The following is a 17003-nucleotide window of genomic DNA, read 5'->3' on the forward strand; positions in this document are numbered from 1 at the left end:
CTCCAAATAAATAGATCGAAGAAGTACCATGATCATTACACAACCACCTCTGCGATAAAACACCAATACTATAAAAGATGAGAAATCAAACAGCACTTCAAAGAGTATTTTCCTCTTCCTCTGCAAGAAGACTGTGACTAAAGCTGAGTAAATAATTTATAATTAATTTATAAATGTTGGCTGTTTTCCATTAGTGAAGTGTTCACAATGTGAAGACAATTTTCTCAAAGGTACTCAAAATTATTCACTGAATAATGTCTGCAAATAATCCTTAGTCTTTAATATATTCATAAACACTTTCTTGCAAATCACCGATTTCAGAAAATAGAGCAATTTTGACTGGATGTCCCTATCACTAGACATGTTTCTCTTTGTGGATAAAATTTGTGGAATACTGAGGGTTATTTAAGAAAACTATGAAATATTCTGTATCCATCTGATGAATATTCTGGTGCATTTACAATTCTGAAATATCAAATTTTGTTGCAGATAAACTCATTTGCAAAATAATGTCCAACTGCACGTCCTACTTGTTTGGAATGTCGTCTATGAGATGGTTCCTAGCTGCCAGCTGATGGCTGTGGAGAGAGCTGGATCTCCTGTTGTGACAGACAGTGAGGAAAGGGTCAGAAGAATCCACTGATTCCTTGTCCACCTTTGGAAAAATCAGAGCTTCCTTAGACTTCTAGGAAACCTCAGTATCTCAAAGGGGCACTTCATTGATTTGCCCCAGAATGAAATGATCTGGCAAGCTATTAAAGGTCTGGGTTCCAGGAACAAGAGGTGGACAACCTATTCTATAAGCAGCTGGAGAATGTTTCAGGATCAACAGCTCTTGTTCTTGTAGGTGACTTTAACCTACCAGACATCTGCTGGGAACTTAACACAGCAGAAAAGAGGCAGCCCAGGAAGCTCTTAGAGTGTGTGGGGTACAACTTTTTGTCTCAGCTGGTGAGCAAGCCCATCAGGCGAGGGACTGTGTTACACCTGCTGTTTGCAAATAGAGATGGGCTGGTGGGACATGAGGTGGCTGGAGGGCACTTGGGGCACAATGACCATGAAATTATAGAGTTCTTGATATTTGGTGAAATCAGGAGAAACATCACTAAGATTTGTACACTGGACTTACAGAGGGCACACTTTGGCCTGTTTAGGAAACATTCAAAGAGTTCATTTAAGCAGCCCTTAAATACAAAGGAGTCCAGGAAAGGTGAGATCTTGAGGGCACAGGAACAAACTGTCCATGTGTGCCAAAAGATGAGTCAACAAGGAAAAAGTCCAGCCTGGATGGGCAATGAGGTTTTGAAAGTTTTGAAGAAACTTAGGAATAAAAATAGGATGTATCATCTTTGGAAGGAGGTTCAGGTCTCTGAGGAAGTACTTAAGGGGGTTGCCAGGGCATGTAGGAAAAAAAAATAGGGAGGCTAAAGCTCGGTTTGAACTTAATTTGGCAACTTTTGTAAAGGATGATAAAAATCTCTTTACAAATATATTAACAGCAAAAGGAAGGGTAAGAAGACCAATCTTTGTTTTCTCTCTACTAGATATGGGAGGGATCTCAGTAACTGCAGATGAGGAGAAGGCAGAAGTGCTTAACGCCTTCTTTGCTTCGGTCTTTAGTGAGAAGATGTCTTGTCATCAGGACAATTGTCCTTCTGGGCTGGTAGATGGTTTCAGGGAGCAGAATGGTCCCCTTGTTATCCAGGAGGAGGCAGTCAGAGAACTGCTGAGCAGCTTGGATGTTCATAAATCTGTGGGATCAGATGGGATCCACCCCAGGATGGTGAGGGAGCTGGCAGATGAGCTTGTGAAGACGCTCTCCATCATTTACCAGCAGTCCTGGCTCACTGGTGAGGTTCCAGAGGACTGGAAGCTGGCCAATGTGATGCCCATTCACAAAAAGGGAGGGAAGGAGGATCCTGGTAATTACAGGTCAGTTGGCCTGACCTCAGTACCCAGTAAGGTTATGGAACAGTTTATACTGAATGTCATCACACAGCACGTACAGGATGGCCAGGGTATCAGACCCGGCCAGCAGGGTTTAGGAGGGGTAGGTCATGTTTGACCAACCTGGTCTCCTTTTATGGCCAAGTGACCCGCCTGGTGGATGCAGGAAAGGCTGTGGATGTTGTGCACCTGGACTTCAGCAAGGCCTTTGACACTGTCTCCCACAGCACACTCCTGGAAAAGCTGCAGCCCAGGGCTTGGACAGGAGCGCTCTGTGCTGGGTTAGGAACTGGCTGCATGGCTGGGCCCGGAGAGTGGTGGTGAATGGTGCTGCATCCAGCTGGGGCCAGTCACCAGTGGTGTCCCTCAGGGCTCTGTGCTGGGGCCAGCTCTGTTCAATGTCTTTATTGACAACATGGATGAGGAGATTGAGTCTTTCATTAGTGAATTTGGAGATGACACTAAGCTGGGATTGTGTATTTATCTGTTGGAAGGCAGGAGGGCTCTGCAGAACCTGGAATGGTTGGATGGCAGAGTCCAATAGGATGAAGTTTAATAAGTCCAAGTGCCGAGTCCTGCACTTTGGCCACAATAACCCCCTGCAGCATTATAGGCTGGGCAGGGTATGGCTGGAGAGTGCCCAGGCAGAAAGGGACCTGGGGGTGCTGGTGACAGCCAGCTGAACAGGAGCCATCCGTGTGCCCTGGGGGCCAAGAAGGCCAAAGGCGTCCTGGCCTGGATCAGGAACAGGGGACAGCAGGAGCAGAGAGGTCATTCTCCCCCTATACTTGGTACTGGTGAGGGCACACCTTGGGTGCTGTGTCCAGTTCTGGCCCCTCAGTTTGGGAAGGGCGTTGAGAAGCTTGAGCACATCCAGAGGAGGCAACGAGGCTGGTGAGGGGCTTGGAACACAAACCCTGTGAGGGATGACTGAGGGAGCTGGGGGTGCTCAGCCTGGAGAAAAGGAGACTCAGGAAGCAACTCACAGGACAAGAGGACAAAGTCTTAAGCTGTGCCAAGGGAAATAGAGGTTGGATATTAGGGAAAAGTTTTTTATGGAAAGAGTGTTAAAGTTCTGGAATTGTCTGCCAGGGGAGGTGGTGGAGTCACCATCCCTGGATGTGTTTAAAAAAAGATTGGATGTGGCATTTGGTGCCATGGTTTAGTTGAGGTGTTTGCGCATGGGCTGGACTCCATGATCTTGAAGGTCTCTTTCAACCCTGTGACTCTGTGATTCTGTGATTCTTCATTTTGTTAGTGAGAGACAAAGAAAGCAGTTAACTTTGAGAAAAACAACTGTACTTAAACAGGGCTGTATTTTTGAGAGAGAAGAGAGCCATGCTTGTATAGTAACACCTAGTCAGGCAGAGCAGAAAATTACATTTTCTCCTTGGACTCTGAGGGTCCAGGCTTTAGAAGGCAAAAGCATTTTGGCTCCTTTCCATAGCAGGGAACAGAAAATGATTACAAGTAAAACCTTGCCTGTCCCTTTCATGCCAGCACAGAGCTCTACAGATAAGATTCCCCTACTGACCTAATTATCTGTTTATCTGTGCAGGGAAGGAAAAAAAAAAAAGGCAAACAATCAAAAGTGGCTGACCCCTCAGGAAAAGATTCAAGAGATCCTCTGGAAAGGCTAGACCAGCTCTGTAGCATTCTTTAATCTTACAACTCACCTCGTCATGTCTGTCCCTGCTTTACAACACTCTTGCTTCATGACTCTTTCCAAGCTTACACTGACTTAGTAAAAGTTCCTTTCATAGCCAGTCCAGAAGTGTTTGTTTGCTTTGCTTTGCTTTTGTAATCTATGTTCTTTGCAAGTGTTGAAGTGCTTGGCTGGAAGTTTCACTAAATGAGCTGTTAGGAAGGATGCTCCTTTTCTGCACAGAGAATTGTGTCAAAGCTTGACATAGCCAGTGAGAAGTGTGCATTTGGCTGAGGTTCTTAGTAGTGAAACCTGGCCTGTTCTAGTGAGGTGATGTGGTTGCCAAGCAATCATGTAAACTGATAATTTGGGTCACAGAACAAAGTTGATAGGTAAAACTGTGTCCTTCTGATTCTGCTGCTATGACAAGATGCCGACCCTTGAACAAAGTTGAAAAATATCTTGGTAGAGCAGGTGGAAATTTGTGTGGTTTGGTTTATTTGGAGGAGTTTTGATCAAAAAGAGGCCTGTGGCAAAGATATTTCATCCAATTACCTTTATTGCAAAAGAACTAATGTTCCTTTGAATGCCACTGATTTGCCGCAGCATTATTTCATTCAAAATGAAATAATTTCAACAGTCATCTTTTGCCCTTTATGAATGTTTTTGCTTTAAAATTAAACCAAAATAGCTCATTTTATCTCAGCTTTTCGTTTCTTTTCTTGGAGAAAGAAAGCCTAACAATGGAAAAGTATTTAAAGAAAAAGGAGTAGGTCTTGCCCATTATAACAAAGTGAGCCATATTTAAAGAATCCGTTATAAATTAAAAACTTCCAAACCTACAAATTATGTTGGAACTACTAATTTTCTATGTAAAATTTAATTGCCCTTTTAAACTACCCTTTTTTAATTTTTTTGAGTCAGTGAACACATATCAATATCTTTCTCATTTCTTATAAGTTGAATGAGGAAAAATCATGTTTTCAGTATTTACCTGACTTAGAAGTAGATTTTCCAGAAGGTCTGCCCTCCAAATTTTAATGTGTACCTGTCAACAGATGAAATAGTTTGAAATCTGTATGGAGCTGCAGGACTGAAGTTACCAAATTGAAATTATTTCTTTTTATATATATATATATATATATATATACACACTTGTATTTTTCAATTTTCTGGGCAGCCTTGTGGATTGTTTTCTTTTTCCACCACAGAATCTCTAAACATTTGCAAGTAGCCAAGTGGTATCTCCTAGGGATGTAAGCAACAAGGGAAGCTTTGGTGACGGCCTCGAGTGGTAAATTGTTTCTCCCTCCTGTGCAGATCAGCACAACTGCAGTGAGGTGAAGTTCTCTGTAAAGTAGAGAAATAGCTTGGCATTTCCTCTCTTCTTAATAAGCAGAGGTACAATGCTAATTCTGCTTGTTCCAGTCTGCAAACACCAAAATTTTTCCACTTTTAACAACATATCAGTCCTTCTCTAATGGCTCACTGTAGAAGGGGCTGAAACTGCCAATTCATCTTCCAGCAATTTCCTTTGCAAAGAAAGAGTTGATGAGGACTCTCAACAAAGCAGACAAGCTTGTCTTTTAAAAGACAACTATGTCCCCCTTCCAAATTTTCAGGCCAAATATTTCCCACTGATGAATTTTTACAAGGGTATCATGACTATTTATGAAGCATCATTACATTTATGAGGGTCTCATGAAAGGGGCATTTACTCTGCATCTGTTGTGCTCCTCGCTGAGAGTGTAGGAAAGAAATAAAGGAGCTGGAATAAAAGAGCTGGAAAGGGTCCCCCTTCCTATACAGACATGGATTTCCCCTCCAGGGATTTAAATGTTGGCATGAGTGTGGTGTAGCTACAGGTTGGGGAAGATGTTCCCAGGTTTTTGTGGTAATGTGCATACACCTGGGTGACACTTATTCCAAAAAAGACATTGAGCAGTGGAGCATGTTCAAGAAGAGCAATAAAGAAGGTGAAGGGTCTGGAGAACAAATATTATGCAAAGCAGATGAAAGAATTGGGATGAATGAGTCTAAAGGGAAGGGGGTCAGGGGAGACCTTATCACTCTCTACAGCTATCCAAAAGGAGGTTGTGAAGAGCTGGATGTCATTCTCTTTTCCCTGGAAACAAGTGATAGGATGGGAAGAAATGGTCCCAAGTTGCAGCAAGGGAGGTTTAGACTGGATACCATGACAAATTTTTTCACAGATAAAGGTTATCAAGCACTGATATAGGCTGCTCAGGTAAATGGCTGAGTCACAATACCTGGAAGTATTTAAAAGACACATAAATGGGGCATTTGGAGACATAAGCAGTGGACAAATGCCATGTTTAAACTCAGCTGGAAATTAAGCATCACATAGCAACTCACTCTTTCTGCCCCTACTCTAGTGGGCGGAGAATCAAAGTATAGTTTGTAGGTTGAGATAAGAATAATTTAATAGTTGAAAATAAAGTAAAAGACAGTAATAATATGATTGTAAATAATAATATGAATAATATGAATAATATGATGGTAAATAATGATAATAATAAAAGGGAAAAACAAGAAATCCACAATGCAATTGCTCACCACCCACTGACCGATGCTAGACCACCCTTCCCCAGCTTAGATAAGCCACTCTGCTGGGTAACTCCTCCAGTTTATGTACTAGGCATGACATCCCATGGTGTGGAATATCCCTTAGGTCAGTTGGGGTCACTGGTCCCAGCTGTGCTCCCTCCCAGTTTCTTTTGCAAATCTTCTCACTGGCAGAACATGAGACAAGGGGGAATAAAAGTCCTTGACGTAGGATAAACACAACTTAGCAAAAATCCAAAGCTTCAGTGTGTTATCTTCACCATTCTCATTCCAAATCTGAAACACAGCTCTGCAACAGCTCCTGAGAAGAAATTAACTCTACCCTGGCTGAAACCAGGACAGCATGGCAGTGTTGGCTTAATAGTTAGACCTGCTGATCTTAGAGGCCTTTTTCAGCCTTAATGATTCTGTGATTCTATGACTGTGGTCTCCATATTTGTGTGTTTTCACAAGTAGGAACAGATATTGGTTAAAAATAACCCTGCCAGAAAGCCACATGGCCCAAGTTGTGGCCCCATGCTACCTCAGCAAGGGATGCAAAACTAATCCACTATGTCTTGCTGTCTGGTTTCCTGGGATTGTGCTATTTGTCAGTGCTAATTACAAAGATGGCAATGTTAAATTCATTGGGAGATAAGAAAGGCAGATGACATATTCATTTAATAAAAAACCACTGACTCCTACTTTCTATAGCTCTTTGTGCATTCATTAGGATTTACATTTTAAATGATACCTGGTCTAATAAACCAGCATGGCACCTCATTATCAAGCATGTATCTTCAAGTCTCTACCTGAAGGGACAGTTGAGGAATTTTTCTGCTTCATATTCCTTGGTTTAAGAACTTGCGGGATTGCTTTATCTGTTACTTCAAACTTTCCAGTTGTGTCAATGCAAACTTGGCAACTTGGCAAAATGCAAATTCAAAACTTTCAGCTGATTCCAAACAGTATGCAGGGAGGAAGATGTGGATTTACAAAGCTCTGGCTTACTCAATGGAAGTGTTTAATTAGCCATTAACCAAATATCTCCTTTTGATGCCTAGGACCAGAAAGGAGGGGCAGGCAAACAAAGCTTTGTAGGCTTACAGCTTATTCTGGAAATCAGTGGAAACACATTTAGTTCTTTTCTTAGACACATGCAATAACATTAGTTATGACTCAGATGCGAGATGCTGAGAACAACAGGGGAGGGTGGGACTATACATGTTCTCTGTGAAAATCAGGTGCAGGGCAATAATTAAGGCATAATCAGAGTATCTTCCTGCTGCTTTTCAATCATCATTCAGCTAATAATGTCTTTATAGATTAAATACCAAGTTGCAGCTAAGTTAGGCAAGTGCAACATAAAAGCAATACTGATGTTTAAAGAAATTAGGTAAACAGTCAATGAAGCATAGCATCTCATTCATATTAATCTCCAGCAGAGACCTGGTTGTTCCAGTCACTGATTCAATCATTTGCTTGCCTAAGTATTTTACTTCCCTCTGTGCATTCCCCATTATATTCTTCTTCCCTTCAGCATTCACCTCCTTCCTCTCAGGTGCTCCCAAGGTTAAACACCAAGCCCTCAGCCCTTCTTCCTCGTGGCAGTTTCTGTATGAAAAGGGTTAAAGGGGTAATAAAAAAGAAAACAGCAGCTAGAAAACTGGCAGAAAATGTGTGTGTACACATATACATGCACACGTATACACATATTTATATTAAAAATTATCTGCAATTAGCTGTTAACCTCCTCTATCTCTCTGTGGCAGAGCTACAACCCTGGCAGAGGCTGGCAGCACAGTAAAATGCTGCTGTTTACAAAGACTGTTTGATAGTTAATCCTGCTGCAGAGCTCCACAGCAGACTGGGCTGTGCTGCCAGGAGAGCAGCTGGAAAATCGAGCATGGTCAAAGTTGGGCAGGCACAGATTCCCACCACTCTCCAACTTGTCCTTGCACTGGCTATGTAGGATAATGGGGAGCAGCTCAGAGTGCAGGGCAAGTCTGCATTTGCACATCTCATATGCACAAGCCCCTTGCTAAGTGCTGCCCTAATCTAACAGCATGAAAACAGGCAACTTACCAAAATCGGGTTGGTGATTGAGTGGCATGTTCCTTGCTTCTCTTGTCATTATTTTTGCTTCTTCAGTAAATGCACTTGGCAAGTTTGGGCAGGATGTCTTCTTGTCAGGCAGCAGGATTGGGAACAACTGCACAAGACTTTTTACAGGATCATAGTTCTTTGAGCAACTATCAAGGACCAACCTATGGGTATGGAGGCTCAGTTCTGGTGCAGTTCCTGTTAAGGAGCACATCACTTTCAGTCTGTGCTGCCAATAAGGCTCTGTAATTACAACTCCACACTCTGACAGAGCAGTGGAAACATAAGAAATATTAACAGGTCTTAGCTCTGAATGCCTCCCTTTTGGTGGTTTAGATACTTTGGTTTTGTCTTTGAACTCGTGAAGTTTTTAACTACAGTCAGAGGATTAGGAAGATTGGTGACTCTCAAAATAGGTGTTATTGAAATGTGAGTGGTTTGAGAAGAATCACAAATTGTAAGAAAAGATTCGGTCTTTCTGCCATCCTCCTTTTCAATATCAGTCTTCTTGTATGCGAATTGTACCAGTGACGACTTTTTTTTTTTGCCAAGAGGAAAGAAATTACACAAAGCAGAAGTAAGAATGGCATTAAATTAGCAAAGATAAAATATTAATTTTGTGAAAATGCAAAGCAGGGAGAGAAATCAATTGTGAGGAAACAGCATAAGAAAAGAACCTCTTAGCCTCGTCAGATGCTTTGTGGCACAAAGCCTTCAATCAGAAATGTGCTGATACTAAATTATCCCTGGATCTGATCTAGCTCTAGTAATTGAAAACTCCCACTGCTGGAATGAAACCAGTTTGCTGAATGAACACTAATTTCTCAGTCTGGATATTAAGTAGACAAAGCTGTTGCATGCATCTAATCAGATTTGTATTTTTTCCATGACTGCATCCTACACTGTTGTGATTTAAAACTATCACAGCCTGCCCTGTGACAATCGTCAGGGAGAATTGCATTTTCTTTAGCACTTTCTGTCTTCACAGCTGTGACTATAAATTCTGAAAGCAGATTTTTAGAAAGATATATTAGAAAAGGTGCACAGATTAAATAATTTTTTTATTTAATGCCTTATTGACACCACCATCCCCTCGATTTTGTAGTTGTGTCTGTCACATAGCTCAGTATGATTTTGCAAATAAGGCTTGCATGTGAAGAGCACTATTTACTCTTTCTCTCCTCCTGTTATTGTTTGTGTGTGTGGTTTCCCATATCTCTGAAAAAAAAAGGTTGAACTGTACTAACTGGGGTACCAAGCCATCTGACCTGACTTTTTCTCTTTTTTTTCACCAAAAGGAGAGATATACTCAGTTTGAAAGACAAACTGTGAATTTTTCTTGTGAATTAATATGTAGGAAAAGGGAGTAGAAATAAGAACAACACACCAAATTAAAACGTTGCTCAGTGTAAAATACATTTAAAATTCATGAAATATTTTACCTACAGTGCCTCTATTAAAATGTTAAAATTTCAGTAAATAATTATTACTGATGGAGGACTTGGTGTTTATCCTTTTTCTCCCTAAGAAGTTTTAAACTTTCCTATAATCTTTTGTCTTATTCCCTTGGACTTACTTATTGTTTATTCCTTTGGGTTGACCACTGGCTCTTGTTGGCCACTCTTGTTGATCTCTGAAAATTGTCCAGCATCACCACTTAGAGCTGGATTTGTCCTTTGTGTCCCTCTTTAGACAATATATATGCACAGATGTCAGCACAGATCAGCTTTAAGGTGATAACTTTTAGCACATAGCTATGTGCATATCTGACACTGGGTAGCCTGCTTGGATAGCGATTTGAGGAGTGTATTTCAATGACATTCTTTATTCAATGAAACATGAATCTACACTGGAAAGCAGTCAGGAAAACAGGACATCAAGGAGTACTGCAGCTGAGCAAAACTTCAGTGCTGTAGCTCAATACTAGAGTGTTAAGACTCAGGAAAAGAGAAGACTCCATCAGGAAAACTACTCCAGCGCTATGTGTCTGATTAGCTGGTTCTTTGAGGGAGTTACACACTTGCTAATCCTCCTAATATGAGTGCTTGAAACTGGGACTTTATTTCACAGCCTAGCAAGAAATTCTCATTTGAACACCCTTTAGAAATAAATTTGTTTTCTTGTAAGAAATTTTATACAATTGCTTGATGGACAAAAAAGAAAAACCCTCTCTCCATGAACCAAAAAGATGCACCAATTGCTCTGCAATTGCAGTGTGAGAAAATCCACTCAGGGCCTGCCCAATGATGCACAAAAGCAGAGTTCCCAGCATCTGAAAGGATGTAAAGTTTTCTTGCTATATATACTTATCTATCTATCTATCTATCTATCTATCTATCTATCTATCCATCCATCCATCCATCCATCCATCCATCTATCATTCATTCATTCATTCATTCAATCTATTTTATTAAAACAGCAGTTTTATTAAGCCAGCTGCTGTTGGACCTTTCTAACTGAGATCAGGAAGAATTATTATCATCATCATTGAACCGTCACAGTGAGTGGTTTGGGTGAGAAGGCACCTTCAAAGACCACCTAGTTCGTACACCCATGGTCATGGACACAGACATTAGAGAGGGTTTCTCAAAGCCCCATCCAACAAGACCATGAACACTGCCAGAAATGGGTCTTGCACAACTTCTCTGCTGTGGAGAAGGTGTGTTCCAGTGTCTCACTAGTTTCATAGTGAAGAATTTCTTCCCTAATTCTAAGGTTTAGACTTATGCTATTTTGGTTTAAAGCGTTATCCCTCATCCTATTGCTACAATCCCTAGGAAATCCTCCACACCTTTCTTGTAGATCCTCACTAAGGGGTGTGTACCTCAGTAGATACAGAAAGGCTGATGTAAGGCTTCACAGAGCCTTCTCTTCTCCAGGCTAAACAATCCCAACCCTCAGAGTGTCCTCATGGAGGAGGTGCTGCAGGTCCCTGATCATGCTCATGGCCCTCCTGGGGACCTGCTCTAACAAATCCATGAATTTCCTGCACTGGAACCCCAAAGCTTTTCACAGGACTCCAGCTGGGGTCCCAGGAGAACAGAGTCAAGGGAAGGAATCACCTCTCTGGACCTGCTGACCACAGAAAACATTTGACTTTCAGGGCTGTGAGTGCACAGTGCCAGCTCATCTTAATGGTTCTTTTAGCCACCAATATTCCAAAGTCTTTCTCCACAGGGCTGCTGTCAATCAGTGCCCAACCTGTTTAGGATTGGGCTCTTTGTCTCTCTCTCACCCTCATTCCTACCAGTACAGGACAATCATCCTCAGGAAAGCTCTGCTGAGACCACAACAAACACTCCATCATGCTTTCTGGCACGCAGCAGGGCCAAAATAAAATTTAATTATAAAATGTAATTTTAAAGTTAAATGTTACTTGCCACTAAACTTTTATTTCAACTTTGATTATCACATCTTTCCCTAAATACTCAAATGAACTATTTATTACTACAAAGACAGCTTTCTGAACTGGTATTTTTCACCTGCTCTGCAAAAGAAAGTAGTTTAAAATAAATACAGGGCATAAAAATTATACAATCTTCTAACTTTTCTGCTTAAGCATGGCTCTATGAATGGAAAATGGAAGAGGGTTGTTGGCATGTTCTTGGCACATGGCTGTTGCAAGGGAAACTGTCTGTAGTGTGTCTGCTGTGGCTCACAGGTTCCAAAGCCCTGTCCACTTGATGCTCTCCCAGTCTTACATGGAGGCCTCTCTGGGCCTGGCCAAGGCATAAAACTGAAAAATATATTTCCAATTCTACTTGCCATCCACACCTGGAGAACTAGAGTTTGCACAGAGATTAAGTCTGGCCTTTACAACAGACTTACAATTGTCCCCAGGATGTGATGTGGCTGTGCCTGGATGTCAGTTGCTCATGTAACTGGAAACATTTCCCACTGAAGAGTGGTGCATGGAGGAGGCAGAGCACAAGAGGCAGAATATGCACACAGAGCAATCAGCAACAACAGTTATGAACCAATGCCTAAAATCTAGGCTCTAATTATGCCTTTGCTGCAGTCTTGAGTGCAATGACAATCGTGTTAATGAGGGTCAGCACTTGTGAAGTTACATAACAGCCCTTAAGCCATGCCCTACATCAGCTGTAGGGTCTTAGAAAAGCCTCAGACCCCTTAGCTCCAGGGTGCTGAGTACCCCAGTAAGGGCTTGGTTTGTAGCAAAAGCCACAGAGCTGTTTGTATTGGAATACTGAGGCTGGAATTAAACTGAGATGGAGGAACAGCAGCAGGATATCAAACAAAATTGAGCTGTTACATTTCATCATTTTCCTTTTTCTGCTCAATAGACCAAATCTGCTCCATTTGTATTTCTGCTAAAGCCTCATTTCTGGATGAAATGCAGATAATTACCTCTGCAATGAAAGTAACTTGGCCATTTCATTCCATACCTTGGGGGACATGTTGAGGAAAGGGATAGTATTGCATAATGAGCTTCTCCTGTGGTGCCAGGGGAGAAGGAGTATTCAGAGCTTGAGATGGTACTGGATGGCTCAGGCTGAGAACAGATGCATGCCTCCAGGGCCTGCCAAGCTGGAAACTGTCCTCCTCCTTTATCATGGTTCAATCTCCCACATATGTAACATGCCAAGGCTGCTTCAGTTTTATGTTTGCCAGTTGGGAGAGGTGAGGCCACAATTCTCTTTCAGTCTGTGAAGCCTGATAAAAAGGTGTTTTACTTTGACTGACAGGATGCCAATGGCACAGTCTCCCAGCACAACTGCCATTATAATGGTCTATGAAAAATACAGTTGTTCCTGTAATTCTGAGCAAACACTGCCCTGTTTGCTTCCCTGTTAAGTGCAGAGCTTCAAGTGACCAGACAGTGGGAATGCTGGAAACTGTGGCTACTGTAGAGTTAGCCAAAACAAGGGGCTAGTGAAATGGGTCCATACAGGCTGGAAGTTTTGAGAGATGTTCAACAGGTACTGCTTCATTTTACCCTGACCTCTATCATGCTATTCTGCCTGCTCCATGAGGAAATTTAGAGAATAAGTGGTGCATGGAAAATTGTGTAACAGCAGCTTGTGTGATAGTGACCCAGGTAGATCTTTTTCTGGTCGATTCAGGCTGGACTTGGTGGGATTTGTTAGGTAAGGGATTATTCCATGGCACCATATGGAAGGTACTGAGCAAAGTGGCAGCACCAGCTGATCCACAGCAGGCAATGCAGCAGAGTTATTGTCACACTCCTGGGGCTCTCTGTAACATGGGGGTGGCACCATCTGTGAGACAGAGCTTGCAGCTGGGAATGTTGGGTGACATTCCTTGCGAGCCAACAGCTGAGCAGGAGACTGGATGGGTTCTCCCTGGGAAGCTCCACATGCGCCACAAGCTGCAGCTCCAAGATGGCCCTGTCTGACTCTCTCATTCCAGAAATCTCCGTGTTCTCCGAGTTTGCGGACACAACCGTGCTGCAAGATCTCCCTGTCAACAAACCTCTGTTCCTCATCACAAAATGTGTCAGCAGAGCCACAAGTGTTGATTGCTCCAGCTAAAAATTTTGAAGCCATTTTGAAAACACAAAGCCACTGTGGGAAAAATTTTTCTTCATAAACTGGAATTTGAGCAAGTTAAGCTTAATAAAATTTTGAAAATTAATTCTTGTCGACGGAAGGAGACCAGGACATCAGGTTGATCATCACAGGCCCAATTTTATTGATCAGCACAGCGGGTTAAATACAGTTCGTAATTAACTTCATGCATATTGCAAAAGTTGAGCTCAGGATTGGTTAGTTACATATCAGCAGTTACACCTACTTTTACATTCCTATGGTCCTACTTTTGATACTTTCTACATATTCTTAGGAGATATTCAGGACTAATCTCTACTCCCTTTCTCCATGTTGCAGCAAGGCCACTGATTGCAAGCTGCTGACATCTCCTTTCAGCTTGCTGACTGCTGATTTCTCAGCTTGACCAGTGGCAATATGTCAGCATGGCCTTTCTCAGCTAACCAACTATTAATAAAGCTCTCCACATTAAAGCTCTCCACATTTCCCCCGTTTTCTTCTTGTGCAAGGAAATTAGCTTGCCAGGTTTTTGCTATTGTACGGCTGACCATGTTTTGAATGCAATTAAAAACACAAGGCAAAATCAGCAAAAACAGTAAAATTACACCCAGCAGTCCTATAGCATAGATCACAAGGTTTCTTAGCCACGGTCCAAGTCCTAAGCTTTTAAGCCATTCGTCAATTCCAAAACCTTCTTCTTCCTTCAGATTGTGAAGTCCCTGTTGCAGTTCTTTTATCTTACTGTGAATGGACACCGAATGGTCAGACAGATTCATGCAACACATTCCCTCAAATTCTTCACATCCATGTCCTTGTGCTAAAAGCAAAAAATCTATGGCAGCTCTATTTTGCAAAACAGCATGGTTAACACTCTGCACATCTGTGGTTAGCATGTCTAGGATTTGTGATGTCTTGTTCAGTTCACTCTTTGCCCAGCACCCTAATTGTTTTGCTAAATTCATAGCCTTATTGGCAGATCCTCCCGGCAAGATAGTTGAAACAACCACTTGTTTGAATGTGCCCCAAAATTGTGGATCTCCTATCGAGCTGCAGTCTAAGTCATATATGCTACGTCTCTTTCTGTTTGAATTTTGACTCAGCTGCATTAGCAAGGACACATTAGGATGAAACAATGACAGTTTACCCAAATAACAGGGTCCACCCTGTGGTCTAGCTGGTATGCCATTCCACGCCCTGTCTCCGCAAATTAAAAATATTCCCGTGGGTAATTTCATTGGTGCAGTGATTTTTGTGCTGTTACATTTACTGTAATGCTGCGGAGAGATTTCACTCACATTCAGGAATGAATCTAGGGTGGCCCATGTTTCTTGTGGTCGGTTTGAAGACTTAAAGCTAAACCATCCACCAGCTGTAGTGTTAGACAAACTGGCGTTTGTACTGCCAAAAAGGTCCAATTCCTCAGGAGGAGAGTGCAAAGCACAGAATACGCTGCATTTCTTTCCCGTAGAGCTTTCCTTAATTGTACCAACAACTCATACAATCATTTATTATTCACTTCCTTAATTGCTGCTTCCTCTATTCGTTTGACTACTCCTGCAACATACATAGACTCTGTAACCACATTTAAAGGTCCCTGTAAGTTGGATACTGCCCATACTACTGCCAACAATTCCAAAGTTTGTAAACTATCCGCAGGGTCTGCTGTGATGATTTGATGTTTCCATTGTCCTTTTTCTTGCCAAGTGACAGCAGCACGCCTTGACTTCTTTCCTGCATCTGTAAAGGCTGTAATAGCTCCTTCTATAGGGCATTCTTCTCTCAAGGATCGAGTAATCCAGTTCCATTCTGTCATCCATTGCAAAACTCTAGGTACTAATTTGCTGGAATCTACTTTTGCAGACGATGTCAATAAAGCTTCTTGTAAATCCTTTGAATTAATCAGGTACCAGTCCAAAGTTTCTTTTTCCATAGGCAGTCTAATGGTAGCAGGTTCTCTACCATCCACTTCAAGAGTTCTGAGACGTCTTTTTTTTTTTTTTTTTTTTTTTTTTTTTTTTTTTTTATGCAGCCAATTGTTCAATTTTTGAACATATTGTTTTCTTATGCTGTAATGGTGGAGACAACCATTCCAACACCCGTATCTCCCCTGTTTTCTCCTGTTGTTGAGAGAGAGCACCAAGCAGGTGGCAAGGGCTATTCCAGATAGTAAGGTCAATAGGGTGGTCGAGTTGTCGACGAGACACGTACCCCTGTTGTACACAGTCACTGATTTGTTGCAAGGCAAGACGATGCTCCTGCGTCAGGCATACAGGAGTAGTAGGGTCAACACTCTTTAACAAAGGCCGCAGGGTTTCTAACAAATGATTCGGTATTCCCACAATAGGCTTTAGCCATTGTAAGTCCCCCAGTAATTTCTGTGCATCATGTAGAGTCTTAATGTCCAGTTGTAACTCCAATTTTTGAGGTATCACTTTTTGATCCATCAAAGTCCATCCCAAATATTTCCAAGGCTTTGTAGTTTGAATTTTCTCTGAAGCAATATCAAGTGAATGTGAAGCAAAGGTATTTCTAATAATGTCAATCTGCAAAGAGGAAAATGGTTGTTGCTGTGCAAACAAGATCATGAGCATGCATAAGGCTATCCCCTTTTAGAGGCCATTGCTTAACCATCACCGGTGTATCTGTTTTCCAGGTGAGTGGAATGGGGAAAGTCCAAGCAATGGCAATTACCCCAAAGGGTGCTGATTAGTTAACACCACTCCCAGTTGTGTTAAAATGTCCCTTCCAATTAGGCAGGAGACTGTAGGAGGCAGTTGCACAATTGAAAACACAGCAGATATTTGTTGATCTTCAATGGACACAGACAAAGAAGGCGACCTGCTTGCCAATATAAATCCTCCTACTCCGGTGAGCATGTTTGCTGATGGGAATAGAGGCCAATGCTGTGGCCATGCCTCTGGAGAAATAATGCTGGTATCTGCTCCTGTATCCAATAATCCATAAAGGGTTATGCTTTGATGCCCATAAGTAACTGTGACCTTTTGCTTTGGTCTGTTTTGTAAATCCACAGTTAAAAGTGTAACACCAGTGGAGCCAAAACCCTTTTCATCCCGTGCTTGTTCAGTAAATGGTTGTATTCCAGAGGTCATTTGTGATAGTGGTATCAATTGTGCAATGAGTTGTCCTTTTGTAATTTTAATTGGAGGATAGAGGGTGTAAGCCATGATTTGTATTTCCCCTGTAAAGTCTGCATC

Source organism: Zonotrichia albicollis, chromosome 5 (assembly GCF_047830755.1).
Source record: "Zonotrichia albicollis isolate bZonAlb1 chromosome 5, bZonAlb1.hap1, whole genome shotgun sequence".
NCBI classification, from domain to species: Eukaryota; Metazoa; Chordata; class Aves; order Passeriformes; family Passerellidae; genus Zonotrichia; species Zonotrichia albicollis.